The sequence below is a fragment of the Papio anubis genome, chromosome 4, assembly GCF_008728515.1.
Source record: "Papio anubis isolate 15944 chromosome 4, Panubis1.0, whole genome shotgun sequence".
Taxonomy (NCBI): domain Eukaryota; kingdom Metazoa; phylum Chordata; class Mammalia; order Primates; family Cercopithecidae; genus Papio; species Papio anubis.
Genome location: NC_044979.1, coordinates 73658076 through 73678630, shown reverse-complemented (window position 1 = coordinate 73678630; position 20555 = coordinate 73658076). Strand labels below are relative to the sequence as shown.

Sequence of the window (20555 nt, the reverse complement as noted above, 5' to 3'; positions counted from 1 at the left end):
CAGCAAAGTAGGAATAGAGGGAGAACTTTCTATATTTAATAAAGAATATCTACAAAAACCTACAGCTAACATTGTACTTAATGGTGAGACACTGGGTGCTTTCCTACAAAGATCCAGAACAAGAAAGAATGTTTCCTCTCACCAGTCCTATTCAATGTCATACTGTAAGTCTTAGTTAGTGAAATAAGACAAGAAAAGGAGGGCTTCAAGAGTGGATTACTGGAGGCATCTGGTACTTGCTTCCTCCACAAAGAAGAACAAAAATAGTGAGTAGATAATCACGCTTTGAGTAGATAATCTACAGAGAAGTGACAGGAAACATCCAACACAAGAAGAGAGGGAAGTGAAGCAGTCTGTTTGGCTAGGATCATCTGGGAGCACGGAGAGGCTCCCTAAGACACAGAAAGGGTAAGTGAGAGACCCTTAATGGTGCACATTTCCATCACAGACTCCTACAATCCTAATAGGGCCCTTTAAGGAGAACCCCTAGACCCTCAAGGACCCCAAGACTCATAGGGAACTGCCCGGAGACTGTGCAAAGGTATTTCTCCAGAGTAGGAGCTCATGCTGGGTCTCACAAGGTGACATTTTGAGAGCCAAACCCCCACCAGGCTGTATCCTGCCTGGGGACCCAGTAGCCCCTGTATGTCCACATCCTTGGAGCCCCATTGACATTCACCACCCATAGCCACTGCCGTTAGGGGCAAAAGTGTGAACTATTAGCAATGACCCCACTGCTCCAAGTGACAAAGCTGTCAATCATTTCCATGCACCCTGAGGACAAATTACCTCCCCAACACACACATACAACCACCATATATGCAGTCTGAAGTGCACACTCCCAGTTACTTGCATATGGTTGCTGCCACTGAAAACAACCACAGCTTCCCTAATAGCAGAGCTGTAGCACAACCACTGCCAATCCACCTGAACATTCTGCGAAGGGCCTAGAAATCACCCTGCCCCTACCTACATGCACCACCGGAGGGCCTGATGACACGTCCACATTACCCAGCTGCAACCCACCAGTACTGACGCATACCATCCAAAGTCCTGAGATTGCCCAGCCCAGCACACTACTGTTGGCACCTGAGCACTTATCCCGGGAGCCTGAGGTCGGGTCCACTCAACCTGCCCTTATCACCACAGCCAGCAGCCACCTGCAGATGCCACCTGAGGGCCTGGAAACTGTCCTGCCCAGCCCTTCATAGTCACAAGTAATATCAAGATAGACTGCTTGGGAGCTAGAAGAATGTCATGCCACTGCTACTGCATCATATGTGCCATAAGTACACTGCTTTGGGCCCAAGAGCCTTCCCATCGGCCTGCCCCACTGCTGCCACTACCAGCACCTGAAAAAGTTACATGGAGGCCCAATAACTGGTCCACCTGGACCCGCTAACACTGGTGCCAGCATATACTGCCTGGAGGATCAAGGATAGGTACACTTGGCCCAATGCTGCCACCACCAGAGCCCACGGATAGGCCCACCTGATATCCTTATCCTCAGCAAAACTTCACCACCGCCACAAACAACTGCACCCTAAGCCACTGAAGAAATCACAAATACCATTGATGTTATTTACAGTCAAAGAAATGCTGAGACTACACTACCACACACATCCAGAATCAAAGCCAAAGTGCCCTACTCAACCCACACCATAGATACACCTTCAAGAAAATGTCCTCTGCTATGAAAGCAAATTCAAAAAAATGGGAGAAGTGATTATTACAGCAGATGCACAGAAATCAACATAAGGATACAACAAACACGACCGGGTATGGTGGCCCACAGCTGTAATGCTAGCACTTTGGGAGGCCAAGATGTTCAGATCACATGAGACCAGGAGTTTGAGACCAGCCTGGCCAACATGGTAAAACCCCATCTCTACTAAAAATACAAAAAATTAGCCAGGCATGGTAGTGTGCACCTGTAGTCCCAGCTACGCAGGAGGGTGAGGCATGAGTATCACTTGAACCCAGGAGGTAGAGGGTACAGTGAGCAGAGATCATACCACTGCACTCCAGCCTGGGTGACAGAGTGAGACCATGTCTCAAAAAAAAAAAAAAAAAAAAGGAAGCATGAAAAAGCAAGGAAATATGATGTCTCCACAGTAACACAATTTTCTCCAGCAACAGATTCCAATCACAAAGAGATTTATGAAATTCCAGAAAAAGAATTCAAAATAATGAGGTGCAAGAGAATACAGAAAAACAATGCAAGGAAATCAGAAACACAATTCAATATATGATTGAGAAACTCACCAAAGAGATCTCATAAAAAAGAGCCAAACAGAAATTTTGAAAAGAATTTAATGAATGAAATACAAAATATATTCAATAATTTTAACAATAAACTAGATCAAGCAGAAGAAAGAACTTCAAAACTTGAAGACAGGTCTTTCAAAGTAATGAAGTAGACAAAGGAAAAAGAAACCTACATGACATATGGGACACCTTAAAGCAACCTCATCATTGAATTGCTGTTGTCTCAGGGGGTGAGGAGAAAACTAAAGGGACGGGACACCTATTTAATGAAATAATAGCTGAAAACTTCCCAAATCTAGCAACAGATTTAGGCATCCAGACACAGGAAGCTCAGAGAAATCTCAAACATACACAATTCAAAAATATCTTCCCCATAGCATATAATAGCCAAATGGTAAAATATCAAAGACAGAGAGAATTCTAAAAACAGCAAGAGAAAAGCATCTAGTAACTTATAAGGGAATCCCTATCAGACTAACAGCTGATTTATCAGTAGAAACATCTCTGGCCAGGAGAGAATGGGACGATGCATTCAAAATGAAAAAAAAAAAATTAAGAAACCGTCGGCCAAGAATACTATACTGAGCAAATTTATCCTCATAAATAAGAAGAAATAAAGTCTTTCCCAGACAAGCAAAAGTTAAGGGAATTCTTCACTACTAGATCAGCCCTATAAGAAATGCTTAAGGAAATTCTATACCTGAAAGTGAAAGGTTGGTATCTACCAACATGAAAACACACAGAAGTATAAAACCCACTGGTAGAAATTCTAGCCAAAGAAATCAGGAAAGTGAATGAAATAAATGACATCCAAATTGGAAATGAGGAAGGAAGGTTGTCCCTCTTTGCAGATGACATGATCTTATATTTAGAGAAACCTATAGACTCTTCCAAAAAACTCTTAGATACGATCAATAAATATAATAAAGTTGCAGAGTACAAAATCAACATATAAAAATCAGTACTGTTTCTATATACCAATAATGAGCTAGCAGAAATGAAATTAAGAAGGCAATCCTATTTGCAATAACTAAAAAAAGAAAAATCTAGAAATGAATATACAAATAAGAGAAACAAATCAAATGTTACCACTACAGAAAAACAACAAACCACAATGATAAACAATTAGAGAGGAAGAAAGGGGCAAGGAATATACAAAATAATCAGAAATCAATAAAATGACAGGAATAAGCCCTCACATATCAATAATAACATTAACAGAGTAAATGTTTCACTTAAAAGATACATACCAGCTGAATAAATAAAAACACGGCCTAAAAATGTGTTGCCCATAGGAAATTGATCTCATCTGTACAGACACATATAGTCTGAAAGTAAAGGGATGAAAAAGACAGTCCATGCAAACCAAACCCACAAGTGAGCAGGAGCAGCTATACTTCTATCAAATAAAAGAGACTATAAGCAAAAACAGTAAAAAGAGACAAGGAATGTCATTATATAATGACAAAGGGATCAATTCAGCAGAGGATATAACAGTTCTAAACGTATATGAACCCAATATCAGAACACTCAGATATATAAAGCAAATATTATTAGCTCTAAAGGGAGAGAGAGACTTCAACATAATAATGTTTGGGGACTTAAACACCCCATTCTCAACATTAGACATGATCTAGACAGAAAATTAACAGAGAAACATTGGATTTAAACTACACATTAAAGGGACCTTAACAGTTATTTACAGAATATTTCATCTAACAGTTAAATAAAACACATTATTTTCATCAGTGCATGGAACATTCTCCAGAATAAACCATGTATTAGTACACAAAACCAGTATTATTAACAAATTTGTAAAAATAAAAATTATATTAAGCATCTTGCCAGAATACAATAGAATAAAACTACATATCAATAACAGGAGAAATTTTGGAGACTGTACAAATACATAGAAATTAAACAACATACTCTGGGATGTCCACTGGGTCAAGGAAAATATTCAGATGGAAATAAAAACATTTCCTGAAACTAATGAAAATAAAAACATACCAAAACCTATGGGACACAGCAAAAGCAGTATGAAGGGGGACATTTATAGCATTAAATGCTTACATTAAAAAAGCAGAAAGATTCCAAATCAACAATCTAATGATGCACCTCAAGGACCTGGAAAGCAAGAACAAACCAAACCTCAAATTAATAGAAGGAAATCAGCATGCAATAAAAAGTAAACATCTCTTCATGATAAAAACTTTCAACAAACTAGGCATAGAAGAAATATACCTCAACATAATAAAAGCCATATATGACAGATTTGTAGCCAACATCATAGTGAGTGGGGGAAAGCTGAAAAGCTTTCCTCCTAGGAACTGGAACAAGATGAAAATGTCCACTTTTACCACTCCTATTCAACATAATACTAGAAATTCTAGCCAAAGAAATCAGGAAAGTGAATGAAATAAAAGACATCCAAATTGGAAAAGAGGAAGGCAGGTTGTCCCTCTTTGCAGATGACATGATCTTATAAAAACCTGTAGACTCTGCCAAAAAACTCTTAGATATGATCAATAAAGAAGTTGTAGAGTACAAAATCAACATATAAAAATCAGTACTGTTTCTATATACTAATAATGAGCTAGCAGAAATAAGAAGGCAATCCTATTTGCAGTAGCTAAAAAAAGAAAAACCTCGAAATAAATTTAACCAATGAGGTAAAATACCTCTACAAGGAAAACTGCGAAACACTGATGGAAGAAATTGAAGAGGACACAAACAAATAGAAAGATATCCCATGCTCATTGACTGGATGAATTAATAGTGTTAAAATGATATTAATTAATATTTGAATTAATAGAATTAATACATAATACTAATGTATCATATTAGTGTTAATTAATAATACTAATTAGTAATATTATTAATACTATCCAAGGAAATCTTCAGATTCAATGCAATTCCTGTAATATTATCAACATCATTTTTCACATAATTAGAAAAAACAATCCTAAATTTCCTATGGAAACAAAAAGGAGCCTGATCAGCCAAAACAATTCTAAACAAAAAGAACAAAGCTAGAGACATTACATTACCTGACTTCAAATTACACTGCAAGGTTATAGTAACCAAACAGCATGGTACTGGTATAAATATGGACATGTAGATCAATGGAACAGAATAGGGAACCCAGAATTAAAGTCACATACCTACAATTAACTGATCTTTGACATAGCCAACAAAAATATACACTGGGGAAAGGACACCTTATTTAATAAATGGTGCTGAGAAAATTAGCCATATGCAGAAAAAAGAAACTGGACCCCTGTCGCTTGCCATATAAAAAAATCAACTCAAGATGGATTAAATATGTAAATATGTAAATATGTAAATGTAAGATGAGAAACTATAAAACTACTAGGAGAAAACATAGTTGAAACACTTCAGGACATTAATCTAGGCAAAGATTTTATAGCTAAGACCTCAAAAACAAAGGCAACAGAAACAAAAGTAAGCAAATGAGATTATATTAAGCTTAAAAGTTTCTGCACAGCAAAGGAAACAATTAACAGAGTGAAGAGATAACCTGTCGAATGGGAGAACATATTTTCAAACTATTCATCTGACAAGGGACTAATGCCCAGAAAATACACGGAACTCAGACAACTCAACAGGAAAAGAAACAATTCCATTAAAAAGTGGGCAAAGAACACGAATAGATATTTCTCAAAAGAAGGCAAAGAAATGGCCAATAAGTATATGAAAAAAAGCTCAACATCAGTAATCATCAGGGAGATGCAAATCATAACCACAATGAAACATCATCGTATCTCAGTTAGAATGGCGATTAGTAAAAAGACAAAGTAAGTACAGATGCTGGAGAGGAGGCAAAGAAAAGGGATCTCTTAAACGCTGTTGATAGAAATGTAAATTAGTACAGCCACTATGGAAAACAGTATTGAGATTTCTCAAAAAACTATAAAATAGAAATATCATATAATCCAGTAATCCCACTATGAGGTATTTATCCAAAGGAAAGGCTATCAGTATATCAAAGGGATACCTGCACTCTCATGTTTATTACACCACTATTCACAATAGTGAAAATATGGAATCAACCTAAGTGCCCATCAACAGATGAATGGATGAGGAAAATATTGTGCATATATAAACAATAGAATGTTATTTGGCTATAAAGAATAAAATCCTGCCATTTGCAGAACATGGATGAAACTGAAGTTTATTACATTAAGTGAAATAAGTCAGGCACAAATAGATAAATATTGCATTTTCTTTATCATATGTGGGAGCTAAAAATGTTGATCTCGTGGAGGTAGACCATAGAATGATAGATACCAAAGGCTGAGAAGGTTTCCTTGGTTGGAGGTTGGAATAAAGAGAGCTTGCTTAATGGATACAAACATACAGTTACACAGATAGAATAAGCTCTAATGTTCGATAGCAGAGTAGGGTGAGGGTGATTATAGTTGACAGCAATGTGTTGTATATTTAAAATAGCTATAAGAGAGGCCTTGAAACATTCCCAACACATAGAAATAAATACTTGAGGTAATGGACACCTCAAATACCATGACCTGATCATTACACAGTGTATGCATGTAATAAAATACCACATATATCCCATGAAAAATGTACAGCTATTATGTATCGATAAGAAAATAAAAAAGGAAATAAGCAGTATACAGATTGGGAAGGAAGAAAAAAACCTCTCTGTTTGCAGATGACTTCATTGGCTATATAGAAAATTCAAAGAATCAACATAAAACACCTGAAACTAATAAGCATATATAGCAAAACTATAGGATACAAGATTAATATACAATTAATCTTATAAATTTAATTGTTTTTATCAATACCAGCAACAAATAATTACAATTGAAATTTAAAGTGATACAACTTAAAATAGCACCCCCCCAAATGAAATACTTGGGTATAAATCTAACAAATTTTGTACAAGATTTATATGCAGAAAAATTCTGATGAATGAGATCAAAGAATATCTAAATGAATGAAGAGCTATTCCAAGTTCATGAATTAAAAGATTTAATATTGTTAAGATTTCTATTCTTCCCAACTTGATCTATGATTTAACACAATCCCAACCTAATGGTAGCAAGTCACTTTGTAGGTATTGACAAACTGATCCTGAAGTTTTTGTCAAAAGGCAACAGACCTTCAACAGCCAACACAATTCTGAAGAAAAAGAACAGAGTTAGAGGTCCAACACTGTTTGATTTTAGGACTTAGTATAAATTTCAGTGATCAGAATAGTGTGATGTTGGTAAAATAATAGATATATAGTTCAGTGAAACAGAATAGGGAATTCAGAAATAGATCCAGAAAATATTGTCAATTGGTTTGACAAAGTTGCAACGGAGCAAAGGCAATACAATGTAGAAAGAGTAGTTTCTTCAATAAATGTTGATTGAACAACTGGACATTCACACGCAAAAAAAAAAATGAATCTAGACATTGATCTTTTACAAAATGTTTCTGAGTTTTCAAAAATTCAAAATAGATCACAGATCTAAAAATAAAATACAAAACTATAAAACTTCTAGAAAAAAGTATAGGCAACCTTCTGATGGCAATGAGCTTGTAGATATATCATCAAAAGCATAATTTATGAAAATATAATTAATAAGCCTTAACGTCGTCAAGATAGACTAACTTTGGAGGATTTTTAAAGTGTTTCCAGGTATATTCAGATTTTTTTTTGAGAACATTTACCAATAATATTGTATCTTGGTAGAGTTCATCTTCTAGAACTTAAAAATTTGCCAGGATGTACCTCAAATCTCTTCTTCCATATTAGCAGCTTATCCAAGAAAACGTGTGATTTTTCTGTAGCAATCATGTTAATTATTTAGGATCTGTCGTTGAAAGACTTAATTATTTTCATATGTTTTAAAACATGTGCAAGCAGAACTCACACTGTCATAAAATAATTTCTTTCATAGTCTCATAAAATGATTTCTTTGCTATAGTCTAAATGTTGGTGTCTCCCCCGAATTCATGCACTGAAAAATATACCCCGAAAGCAATGGTATTGAAAGGCAGGAACTTTAGGAAGTGATTAGGTCATGAGGGCTCTGCTTTCATGAATAGGATTAATATTCTTGAAAAGGAAGATTGAGGGAGCCTGTTTGCCTTTCCGCTATATTAAGACGCATCTAGAAGATGCTAAATTTGAAGAAAGGAATGAGCACTCACCAGACTCTGAATCTGCTGGTACCTGGATCTTGGACTTCCTAGCCTCCAGAACTGTAAGCAATAAATTTACTCTGGTTATAAATTACCCAGTCTAAGGTATTTTGTTATAGTAGCTCAAACAATCTAAGATAAAAATTGGTAATGAGAGTGGGGGCTGTTTTAACAAATACCTGAAAATGTGGAAGCAGGTTTGGAATTGGGTTATGGGTAGCAGCTAAAAGGGCTTTGAAGTGCATTCCCATGAATGGACCATAAAATGTAATTCTTGTGAGAACCAGGAAAAAGAGAAGAGCTGTAGGGAAGCCTTAGCCTTCTAGTGATTGCCTAAGTGGTAGCCATTAGAATGTTGGTAGAAATACGAACAGTAAAGGCCATTCTAATGAGGTCTCCGACACAAATGAGGAACATGTCATTGAAAAATGGAGTAAAGGCAATCCTTGTTATAAAGTGGTAATTAGGCTGAACTGTGTTCATGTCCTAGGGTCCTAGTGTTTTGTGAAAGGTACAACTTGTGAGTAATGAAATAAGATATTTGGTGAAAGAAATATCTAAGCCAAGTGTTGAAGGTGTAGCATATCCTTTCTTAACTGCTTACAGTAAAGAGTAGGAAGAGAGAAATGAGTTCAAGATAGAATTTATAATAAAAATGGAAGCAGAAATTCCATTTATCAAGATTTGAAAAATTCTAAGCATGGCTGTAAAGAATGAAAAAGCATGTTTTGGAGAGAACACCAATGTTGTGGCCAAGTGATTGTTAAATAAGAAGATTAGTATGGTTAGAAGCCAGGTGCTATTCATTAAAACAATGGAAGAATGACACCAAAGTCATTGTGGAGATCTTCAGGGCTGTCCCACCTATCATAGGCCCAGAATGTCAGAAGCTTGAGGAGAGAACAATTCTAAGGCTCCATTCATTTCATTCATGTGAAGTGGTCCTTGGTCATCCCAGCTGCAGCTTAACCAGGCCCAGGTGTGACTTTGGCGGGCCCTCCAGAAGGCACAGGTAGTAAACCATGTGGCAGTGTCTGCACAGTGCCACCTCCACAGGTCCACAGAGTACATGAACTGTGTGGCCATGGCTATCTCCAGCTAGATTTCAAAAGATGCCCTGGAGAGCCTCTGTATCCAGACAGAGAGCTGCCACAGAGGTGGGGCCACTGCAGAGAACCCCCATAAGGGCAATGCCCAGCACAGGCATAGGTCGGGGTCAGCAGAGAGAGCATCACAACATTTAGTGTTGTTGTGGGAGTAGGCTCTGAGACTCCAGAATGATGCAACTCCAGCCTGGGAGAGCTGTAGGCAAGTGATTCCAATGTATGAGAGGTACTGTGTGGCATGCACCCAGCCAAGCCTTGGGGATAGGTCTGCCTGCATCCTCGAAGGCCCACTCCCAAGGCTTGGTTGTGCCCCAGTGTGTACAGAAGGCAGGACATCAAGTCAAAGGATATTATTCTCAAGACTTAAGATTTAATGTTATTAGCCCTGTTGGGTTTTGGACTTTGAATCAATTACTCTTTTCTTCCTTTCTAGTTCTCTCTTTTGGAATGAGAATGTCAATTTTATGCCTACCCCAATGTCGTGCTTTGGAAGGACATGACTTGTTTGATTTCATACGCTCACAGCTGGAGAGAAATTTGCCTCAGGATGAATCACACATTTGAGTCTCAACAATTTTTGATCTTGATGACATTTAGATGCAACTCTGGACTTCAGGCTTTTGAGTTGATGCTGGAATAAGTTAAGATTTTGGGGGCTATTAGAATGGAATCAATGCATTTTGCATGTGACAAGAACATGAATTTGGGGGGATCAGGGTGAAATGCTGTGATCTGAATATGGTTTTACCACCAAAATTCATATGTTGAAATCTAACCCCCAGTGCAACAGGTATTGAGAGATGAGGTGTTCAGGAGGCAAACCCGGGGCCTTTGGGAAGTGGAGACCTCATAAATTAGATTAGTGCTTTTATAAAGGCTTGAGGGAGCTTGTTTGCCCTTCTGCCATCTGAGGAAACAGCTAGAAAGTGCCATCTTTGAAGCAGAGACTAGATAAAACCAGATACCAAATCTGCTTATTTTGTCTTGTACTTATTTTAAACTTGAAATCTTCTGGTTTTATCTTGAACTACAGCATCCAGAACTGTAACCAACAAATTTATGTTGTTTATAAATTACCCAGTCTAAGGTATTTTGTTGTAGCAGCTCAAACTGGACAAAGACAATGTTCAAAAAGTATTTTTTGTTATTATTGTTTCATAAAATGTACAACTTGTGCTCAATAAGCATAGGAAGATTTATTCTCTTAAAAGCCAGCAAACTTCTCTGGTGGTGATCACTTCCTTTGCCCATTCCTTGACAAAAATTTTTAAATGAAATGATTCACATACCTTTTTCTGATAAAGTTAATTAGTTTTATGTCTATTGACAAAACTTATTTTAAGACTGTAGGAAGAGTTTGTTGTGAGTACATGAATGTGTTAAATGATGATGCAAAGCACTTTCTTTTCCCTAAAAGTAGTAAAAACTGGAGACATTATCAAACATTATGGGAGCTCCATCTAAGCAAAGAATATAAACCTTACTTCCTGATAGAATTACTTTGGCCAAAATATGATGTGCTAGGTTTACTAACTGCAGCAATTTCTAAGTAATAATGACAAAAAACATTATTTTTAGATATCTGTAATTGCAATTTGATATAAAAATCTCTAATTTCTATTGGTAGCCAAGTCAGGGATACAGATATTGCTACTGTAGTTTGTTTCCTATGCTCATCATTGAAGGAAAGTATAAATACTAATTAGATGTTAGTGAAAATAAAAGGGAATATTTTTCCATTCAGATTCACAGATTTGCCCTGAATCTATGGATCTCTTGGGGGACCCATGGATGCTACTAGTCTGCTTAGTAAATTATGATAGAAAAATGGTTAACAATATAAAATAAATGATTCTTAAGTAACATCATAATTTTAAAAGGTTCTAGAAGGGTCAAAAGTATCAACATTTTTAAAAATTGCAAAAGAAATAGAGAAACATGTTGAAATATATTTTAATTTTGGAATGGGATAGAACTTTTCTGAGCTTGCTTTATAGCATAGAGACCATCAATAACTGGAAAAATGTGTGACCATAAAATAAGCTATTCAAAGAAGAAATACAAAAACCCAATAATGTGAGCAGCTCAAACTCTCCAATACTTAAAAAAAAAAAACAGCAATTACATTATATTTTTGTCTACTGAATTGGTAAAAATAAATCACACTGATAATATCCAGCATTTTTAAGCAAAAGTTTCTTTTTTTAAAAAAAAAATTCTTTATTTTAAGCTCCTGCTACATGTGCAGGACATGCAGTTTTTTTACATAGGTAAACATGTGCCATGGTAGTTTGTGGCATGTATCAACATATCGACTAGGTATTAAGCCTCACATGCATTAGCTATTTATCCAGATACTGTCCCTCCCTCTGCCCCCTCAATAGGCCCCAGTGTGTGTTCCTGTGTCCGTGTGTTCTCATTATTCAGCTCCCACGTATAAGTGAGAATATGCAGTGTTTGGTTTTCTGTTCCTGTGTTAGTTTGATGAGGATAATGGCTTCCAGCTCCATCATGTCCCTGCAAAGGACACGATCTCTTTCCTTTTGATGGCTGCAATAATGTCCAGCATTTTTTAAGGTGTAATAAATCTGCCACTTTCTCATACTATTGTTGGGATTGCAAATTTTTATGACCTCTGGAGAGTGAGAGGACTAAGGAAAAGGTATCATCAATTTCAAATGTGTGTTCTTTTTGAAACAATTAATACCCATTTTAAGAACCCAGTGGCCTACCAGAGGCAGGTCAGTGGGAAGATCTGCCCAGGATATAGGTAATCAAGGGGTTTGGAGAGAGTTAAAAAAAAATAAGAAGAAAACCAACCAAAAGTTATTCTTTGTATTATCACTATGCGCCAGCAATTCTAAGCAATTTCAGTACTAAAACACTTCTCTTAGGGTTGACTGCTCATTGTCACTTGCTCAACCCACCCCTTGATTGCTACTTTAAGATTTAATCCTTCAGAATTACTAGTTCAATGCAGCATTATTTATAATAATAAAATAAGCACCTGGCCAGGCACAGTGGCTCATAACTGTAATCCCAGCACTTTGGGAGGCCAAGGCGGTTGGATCACTTGAAGTCAGGAGTTTGAGACCAGCCTGGCCAACATGGTGAAACCCTGTCTCTACTAAAAATACAAAAATTAGCTGGGCGTAGTATTGTGTGCCTGTAGTCCTAGCTACTCGTATGGTTGAGGCAGGAGGATCACCTGAGCCCAGGAGGCAGAGTTTGCAATAAGCTGAGGTAGTACCACTGCACTCCAGCCTGGGTGACAGAGCAAGACCCTGTCTAAAGAAAAATAAAAAGGCACCAATTTAAATACAATGGTAAAATAAATTAGACACCTATTGTTCAACATCATTCAGCTCTTAAATCAGATGGAACTCTAATAGAAAGTGATCCTGACCTATTCCATCTCTACTAAAAATACAAAAATTAGCTCGGTGTGATGGTGCACACCTGTAGTCCCAGCTACTTGGGAGGCTGAGGCAGGAGAATTGCTTGAACCCAGGAGGTGAAGGCTGCAGGGAGCCAAGATTGTGTAACTGCACTCCAGCCTGGATGACAGAGTGAGACTCTGCCTCAAAAAAATAAAAAATGAAAAGAAAAAGACAAGTTATATGATCTTACTAAATTTAAAAAGCATGTGTATATGCATGTGGTATGTGTTTGTGAGTACATATGTATGCTTAGAAAATTCAGAAAGCAACTGTTGTTACTCCTAGGGGCAATCCTTGCAGAAGAACAAAAGGAAAAATGTATTACTTTTGTATTACTTAGAGAAAAATCCAGTAAAATTTTAAAAGAAAGAAAAGAAGGAAAGAAGTAAGAAGGGAGAGAGGAATGGGGGAAGAAGGGAAAAAGAAATAGTATTCAAATACTATGTGATTCAAATCTATGCTCTGTTATTAACCATGAGTCTAAATTTTCTTCAACTACAAAACACGGCTGGGTGCGGTGGCTCATGCCTGTAATCCCAGTACTTTGGGAGGCTGAGGCAGGCGGATCATGAGGTCAGGAGATGGAGACCATCCTGGCGAACATGGTGAAACCCTGTCTCTACTAAAATACAAAAAAAAAAAAATTATCTGGGCGTGGTGGTGCACACCTGTAGTCCCAGCTACTCGGGAGGCTGAAGCAGGGAATCGCTTGAACCGGAGAGGCGGACGTTGCAGAGAGCTGAGATTGCACCACTGCACTCCAGCCTGGTGACAGAGCGAGACTCTGTCTCAAAAAAGCAAAAACAAACAAGAAAAAATAACAAAAAAAACCCCTACAAAACACAAATCAAATAATTAAAGAGAAAATATTTTTAAATAGGACTTAAAGGCTTAAATGAAGACCACGAGGAATAATAATAGGAAATGCTGAGGAAACTGATGAGATTCAGTTGGCTATCATGAAGTTTTGTACAGAAGTGTGGGGAGAAAAGTGCGAATTAGGTAATGAAGAGTTTTAGTATAGGACCACTCCATGTCCATCATAGTCCATCTCTTGCATTTCTCAGATTCATTTCTTCACGTACATTTTGGCAAGCAACTCTTTCAGGATTCATTCCAGTAGGCCTTCCTGCCAGGAGGAAACTTAAAGGAAGAAGATCAGTAAAATAAACTATGACCCCTGCCTCTGCAGATTTTCTCAGTAAATATGAATTTATTTTGTCAACAGTGTAGGAGAGTATTATTTTTTAAACACTTACCAGTTTGTGTCCTCTTACCAATAAAATATCTCCTCCTTGTCTACCATCTGCCATTTAGGTAAAGCTCTGAACTAGATTTGGAAAAGAGGAGGATGTAGGGAAGATGAGAAGGGGAAGTAAAAGATGAGCCTGCTCCTTGCAGTCAAGAAAGGGATACAGTGGTAGGGCGAGAACAGCAAATGTTGAGATGTTTTGCTGTAACAGGACACCAAAGTAGAAATGTATGAATCACTGAGATGGAATACCATGTACCTGTTAAAATAGGTGGAGTGGAACTACATGTACATTTAGCCACAATAATGCAAGCTGTGATATTATTCAAACAATACTTGGAACAGGTATAACATACCCTATCTTAATGTTGGATCTGTATATATGTAGTTATTCTATAGAAACATTCATGGAAATGATAAACATGACATTTAAAATCGTTGGCTCTATGAAACATAAAATCTGAGATTGAATTTAGTGTGTTTGGCATCAGCCCCTGTGGAAAGGAGGAGAAGGAAGTAGAGGACTGGGAAGAGGTAGAAGTCTAACTATGATACAGCCCCAATTGTGGCCATCATTTTACTTTCTTTAGGGTATGTTTTGATTAAAGATTTTAATATAGTCATGGATCAATGTGTTCTCTATTGTTAGCATTTTTGTGTTTTGAATTTTTTTTCCCTGTCCTGATATCATACAGTTACTTTTTCACATTTTCTTCTAAGACTTTTAGAATTCTAAAGTTTGCTTTTCAAATTAAAGGCATTTATTCACTTGAATTTGACTTTTGTGCATAGCAGGAGGCAGAAACTCAGTTTTGATGTTTGCTTTTTTTCCTTATGAATAAGCAAATTTATCAACACCTATGTTAATTATTTATATAACAAATCACCCTAAAAAATTAATGGTTTAGTACAACAATACTTACTTATCTCTCATGGTTGCTGTGGGTCAAAAATGTTGAGAAAAGCTCCACTGAACATTTCTCACTTGAGGCCTTTCATGCAGTTTCAGTCTTATGTCTTCTGGGGCTGCATTAATCTGGAAACCTGTCTTACCTAGGGCTAGGACATCGACTTCAAAGGTATCTCATTCACATGGCTGGCAAAATGATGTTCGCTGTTAACACAGGCTTCAGTTTCTCTTTGCATGAGCCTCTCAAAAGGGCTGCTTGATTGTCTTCATAGCATGAAGGCTGGATTCTCCCAAAGGAAATGTTTCAGAGTGAAAGACAGAAAATAAAATGCCTTTTATGACCTAGCCTCAGAAGTCATGAACTGTCACAACCACTGTTATTTACTGGTTAAGGCAGTTACAAAGGTCTGCTTAGTTTCAAGGGAAGGGAACACAGACTCCACTTCTCAGGGGGAGATATGTTCGTGTCACAGTATGAGAAGGACATAGTGGGCTATGATATATATTTGGTGCAGTCATCTTTGAAAATAAAATCTGCCACAACACCCATTAAAAAGTCCATTCTTTCTGCACTCATCTTCAATGCCATCTTTTTCACACATTTTAAATTTCCATATATCCATACTTCTGCATTTCATTTCTCTACTGGTTTATGACTCCTTGCCTATCTGGCTATAATAACATTTATCTTAATAATCTTAACAATATATTTATATTGTTGATATCTGCAAGATATACTCCTCAATTTTATACTTATAATTGAGGTGGATTTAATAGGTTTGGGACTCAGAATAGCATGTTCTCAATTCACTACTTCCATAAAGTCAAGATCTAAATCAACACCATTTCCTCATTTTGCTCATGATTCCCTTCATTCACCTTCCTTCCCTCAATACAAGTTGATATGGTTTGGCTCTGTGTCTTCACTTCGAATTGTAATCATCCCTGAGTGTTGTAGGAGGGGCCGCATGGAAGGTAATTGAATCATGGGGGTGGTTTTTCCCATGCTGTTCTCGTGATAGTGAATCAGTCTCATGAGATCTGATGGTTTTATAAAGCGGAGTCCCCCTGCACGTGCCCTCTTGCCTGCCGACATGTAAGATATCCCTTTGCTCTTTGTCTTCTACCATGATTATGAGGCCTCCCCAGCCATGTGGAACTGTGAGTCCATTAAACTTCTTTCCTTTATAAATTACCCAGTTTCTGGTATATCTTTATTAATAGCATGAGAACAGACTAATATGTAAGTGGGTCAAAAACAATGTGGATCTGGATTGTACTATGTGGTAGAAATTGAGTTGTCTATTCTAACATCATTGTTCTTTCCTTTTTCCTTAGGGATGGATCCCAGATTTTAGCTGGGAACAGAAACATTTAAAATGAAAGGTTACATTTCCCATCCTGCTCTACTCCCACTCATAACTGAGTTCTGAGCAATGAAATCTAAGCAAAGAATGTTGGGTTTTAGCTTAAAGAGACCTGACTCAGCATAGCAGGACCCATCTTGCTTTTTTGCCTTTACTGCTTTTGACCAGCAACAGTCTTAGACTAGAAGTTGGTAGGATGGAAAGATCAGAGTCTAGGTATCTAGTGATACTGGAGAACTACTTCACTAGCTGTGGACTATTTCTTTTTGGTCTTCTTTTATTTGAGAGAGGAATGACTTCTGTCTTTAGCCACTATCACTTTGTGGTTTTCTTTTGTATGCAGTTAAAATTAACTGATTCAAACCATATGCTAGGGCTTAGAAACATCATTTTGCTTGGTTAAAATCTTTAAGGGGTAAGGGGACTGTGTGTGTGTGTGTGTGTGCAACTGTAATATTCTTATGTGTTCCATGATCTGTTTTTCTAAAAATGTGGGACACATGAGAGACTTGGATTAGTTTAACTCAGTTTGGAAATGCTGAAGAGAGTACCATCATCCCTTCAGCACCAAATAACCCAAGCTTAAGGAAACAATACTCCAGCTGAACAGCTGTGACGCCCTTCTGAGCTAAACTGAGTGGAATAAGAAATTAGTGTGGGCAAAAGTTTGAACTTTGACTTAATGCAATAATTTGAACATTGATTTTTAGCTTTAACTTCAGAGACTTTTACAGTAGTAGAAGTTTCATACATTCTAACATGGCTTCCATATCAAATTTAGAAATTTGTCTAGGAATTTCATTTGTGCCTTCCTGGGCATAATTTGAGATTGAATTAGTAAATGGGATAAAATGTTGGCCTAGACTATGAAGTATTTTTGAAATTAATGAATACTCTATTATGACCCATTTCAGAAGTTTCTGGGAATAAAAGCTGAACTACCCATCATTGGTCTTAAATAAAAGGAGCAGTGCATGTTTTGGGGGAGATACCTCAAGGGTAGGTATGGGCCCGCCTTGACAAGGTACTGGTGGCCTCTTCTCCAAGAATGATGGCCACCCCCACCACACCCTACGGCCTTGGCTGTGAAACCCAACCAGTTAATAGAATGAGGAGCTGGAGTAAATAGAGGGAAACCATTCTCTGTTTCATCTTGCTTTCATACTATGGCCCATGTAACAAGAACTCAGCCTCTCGGAGGAATTTCAGTAAGGAAAGTTTCCCCTTCTCTTCCCTGGAGCATCAAAGATATGTAGGTGATGATCAATGCTACTTCAAGGTCCATCATATTGCATTTGCACTTTCTTACTGAGGCTTGCTGCCAACATAATGTTTTCCGTTACATCACTCTAGAGCTTTTGAATTCCAAGACCTCCTGTGTCAGGGTCATGAGCAAGGCTGTATAATTACAGAGGATTCTAAGACCAAGACCTATGGTGAATACACTACAGACATTCCACTTGTTTTGATATAATAATGCGAACACCAACCAGAGAGAAACTGTTGAGATTACTTATACTTATTTTACTATAATAAATACCAAATACATATGCACATACAGTCATACATCTAATAATTACATTTTGGTCAATAACTGACTGCATATAAGATTATAGTGGAGCTGGAAAATTCTTATTGCTTAGTGATGTCATATCCATCATAGCATTGTAGTGTAATGCATTATTCATGTGTTTGTGGTTAGCTGGTGTAAACTAACCTACTACATTGTCAGTTATATAAAAGTATAGCACATACAATTATGTAGAGTAGATACTTCTAATGATAACAAATGACTGTATTACTGGTTTATGAATTTACTATAAGATACTTTTTATCATTATTTTAGAATGTACTTCTTCTACTTATAGAAAAAAAAGTTAACTGTAAAGTAGCCTCAGGCAGATCCTTCAGGAGATATTCAGAAGAAGGCACGGCAATCATAGGAGATGATGGCTTCATGCGTGTTATTGCTCCTAATGACCTTCCAGTGGGACGTGATGTGGAGGTAGAACACTATGCTATTAATGCTCCTGACCCTGTGTAGGCCTAAGCTAATGTGTGTGTTTGTGTCTTAGTTGTTAACCAAAAGTTTAAAAGTAAAAAGAAAATAAAAAATTTTCAAAAGAAAGAAGCTAAGCTGTCAGAAGAGAAAAAGTAACAAAGATCAGAGGATAACTAAAGGAAATTTAGACCCCAAGAAACAATACAAAGGCTCAACAAAGTGAAAATTGGTTCTTTGAAAAGATAAACAAAGTTGATAAATCACTAGCTAAATTAACCCAGAAAAAACAAGACTCAAATAAGTACAATCGAATGAAAATAGAGGCATTACAACTGATTACATAGAAATGCAAAAGATCATCAGAGACTACTATTGGAGCATCTCTATGCGCACGAACTAGAAACCCTAGAGGAAATGGTTAAATTACTGAAAACATACAACCTCCCAAGATGAAACCAGAAATAGAAATCTTGATCAGAGCAATAATGAGTACTGAGATTGAATCATTAATGATAATAATAATAATAAAGGACCAGTCAGATTCACAGCTGAATTCTGATAGATGTAAAAAGAAGAACTGGTTCTAAAAAATTGAGAAGGGACTCCTCCCTAATTTGTTCTGCAAAGCCAGTATCACCCTGATACCAAAGCTGGGCAAGCAAAAAACAGCAACAACAGAAACTACAGGCCAATATCCCTGATTAACATAGATTCAAAAATCCACAACAAATTACTAGCAAACCAAATCCAACAGCACATCAAAAAGATAATTTACCACAATCAAGTGGATTTTATTCCAGGGATGTAAGCATGGCTCAACATTTGCAAATCAATAAATGTGATTCACCACATAAATACAATTTAAAACAAAAACTATACAATCATCTCAATAGATGCAGACAAAGCATTTGATAAAATTTAGCAGCCCTTCATGTTAAAAACCCTCAGAAAACCAAGCATCAAAGGAGCATACCTCAAAATAATAAAAGACATATATGACAAACCCACAGACAACATCATACTAAATAGGGAAAAGTTGAAAGCATTCCCCCTAAGAACTGGAAAGAGTCAGGGATGCCTACTTTAATCACTCCTATTCAACATAGTACTGGCAGTCCTAAATAGAGCAATCAGGCAAGAGAAAGAAATAAAAGAAATCCAAATTGGAAAAGAGGAAGTCAAATTATCTGTTTGCTGATGATATAATCTTATACCTAAAAAATCCAAAAGACTCTTCCAAAGACTCCTAGATTTAATAAATGACTCAGTAAAGTTTCAGGATACAAAATCAACATACAAAAACCGGTGGCATTTCTATACACTAATAAAGATCAAGCCGAAAACCAAATCACAAACTCAATACCATTTACAATAGCTACCAAAAAGAAAAAAACCACACAAAATACCTAGGTATACATTTAACCAATGTGGTGAAAGATCTCTATGAGGAGAACTAAAAAATACTGATGGAAGAAATTGTAGATTCTTCTATCAGTATTCTTTCCACAAACAAATGGAAAAACATTCCATTCTTATAGATTGGAAGAATCACTATTGTTAAAATGACCATACCATCCAAAGAAATCTACAGATTCAATGCAATTCTTATCAAACTACCAATATCATTTTCCACATAATTAGAAAAAACAATCCTAAAATTCATATGGAAACAAAAAAAAGCCTGACTAGACAAAGCCATCCTAAGCACACACACAGAAAAAACTTCTGGACATTGACCTAGACAAAGAATTTATGACTCAAAAGCAAAGGCAACAAAAACAAAAATAGACAAATGGACCTAAACTGAAAAGCTTGTGCACAGCAAAAGAAATAAGCAAGAGAGTAAACAGACAACCCACAGAATGGGAGAAATATTTGCAAACTATGCATCTGATGAACGACTAATGTACAGAATCTACAAGAAACTAAAACAACTCAAAAGGAAAACAAACAACCCCATAAAAAAGTGGCCAAGGTGGTGAAAGTATTACACTGGTAATACTGTGGGTTTTTATTCTAATCTTATACTC

The 20555-nt window shown here is 36.8% G+C and overlaps 1 long non-coding RNA gene across 1 annotated transcript; it reads right to left on the bottom strand.

Annotated features, from left to right (window-relative positions):
* Positions 1-7970: 7970 nt before the first annotated feature.
* On the bottom strand, positions 7971-19426 carry LOC108585084. The gene is made up of 3 exons (XR_002521074.2): positions 15170-19426; positions 10027-10185; positions 7971-8508 (listed from the first exon to the last, which is right to left on the bottom strand). It is a non-coding gene; the product is annotated as an uncharacterized LOC108585084 (long non-coding RNA).
* Between the last annotated feature and the right edge of the window lie 1129 nt (positions 19427-20555).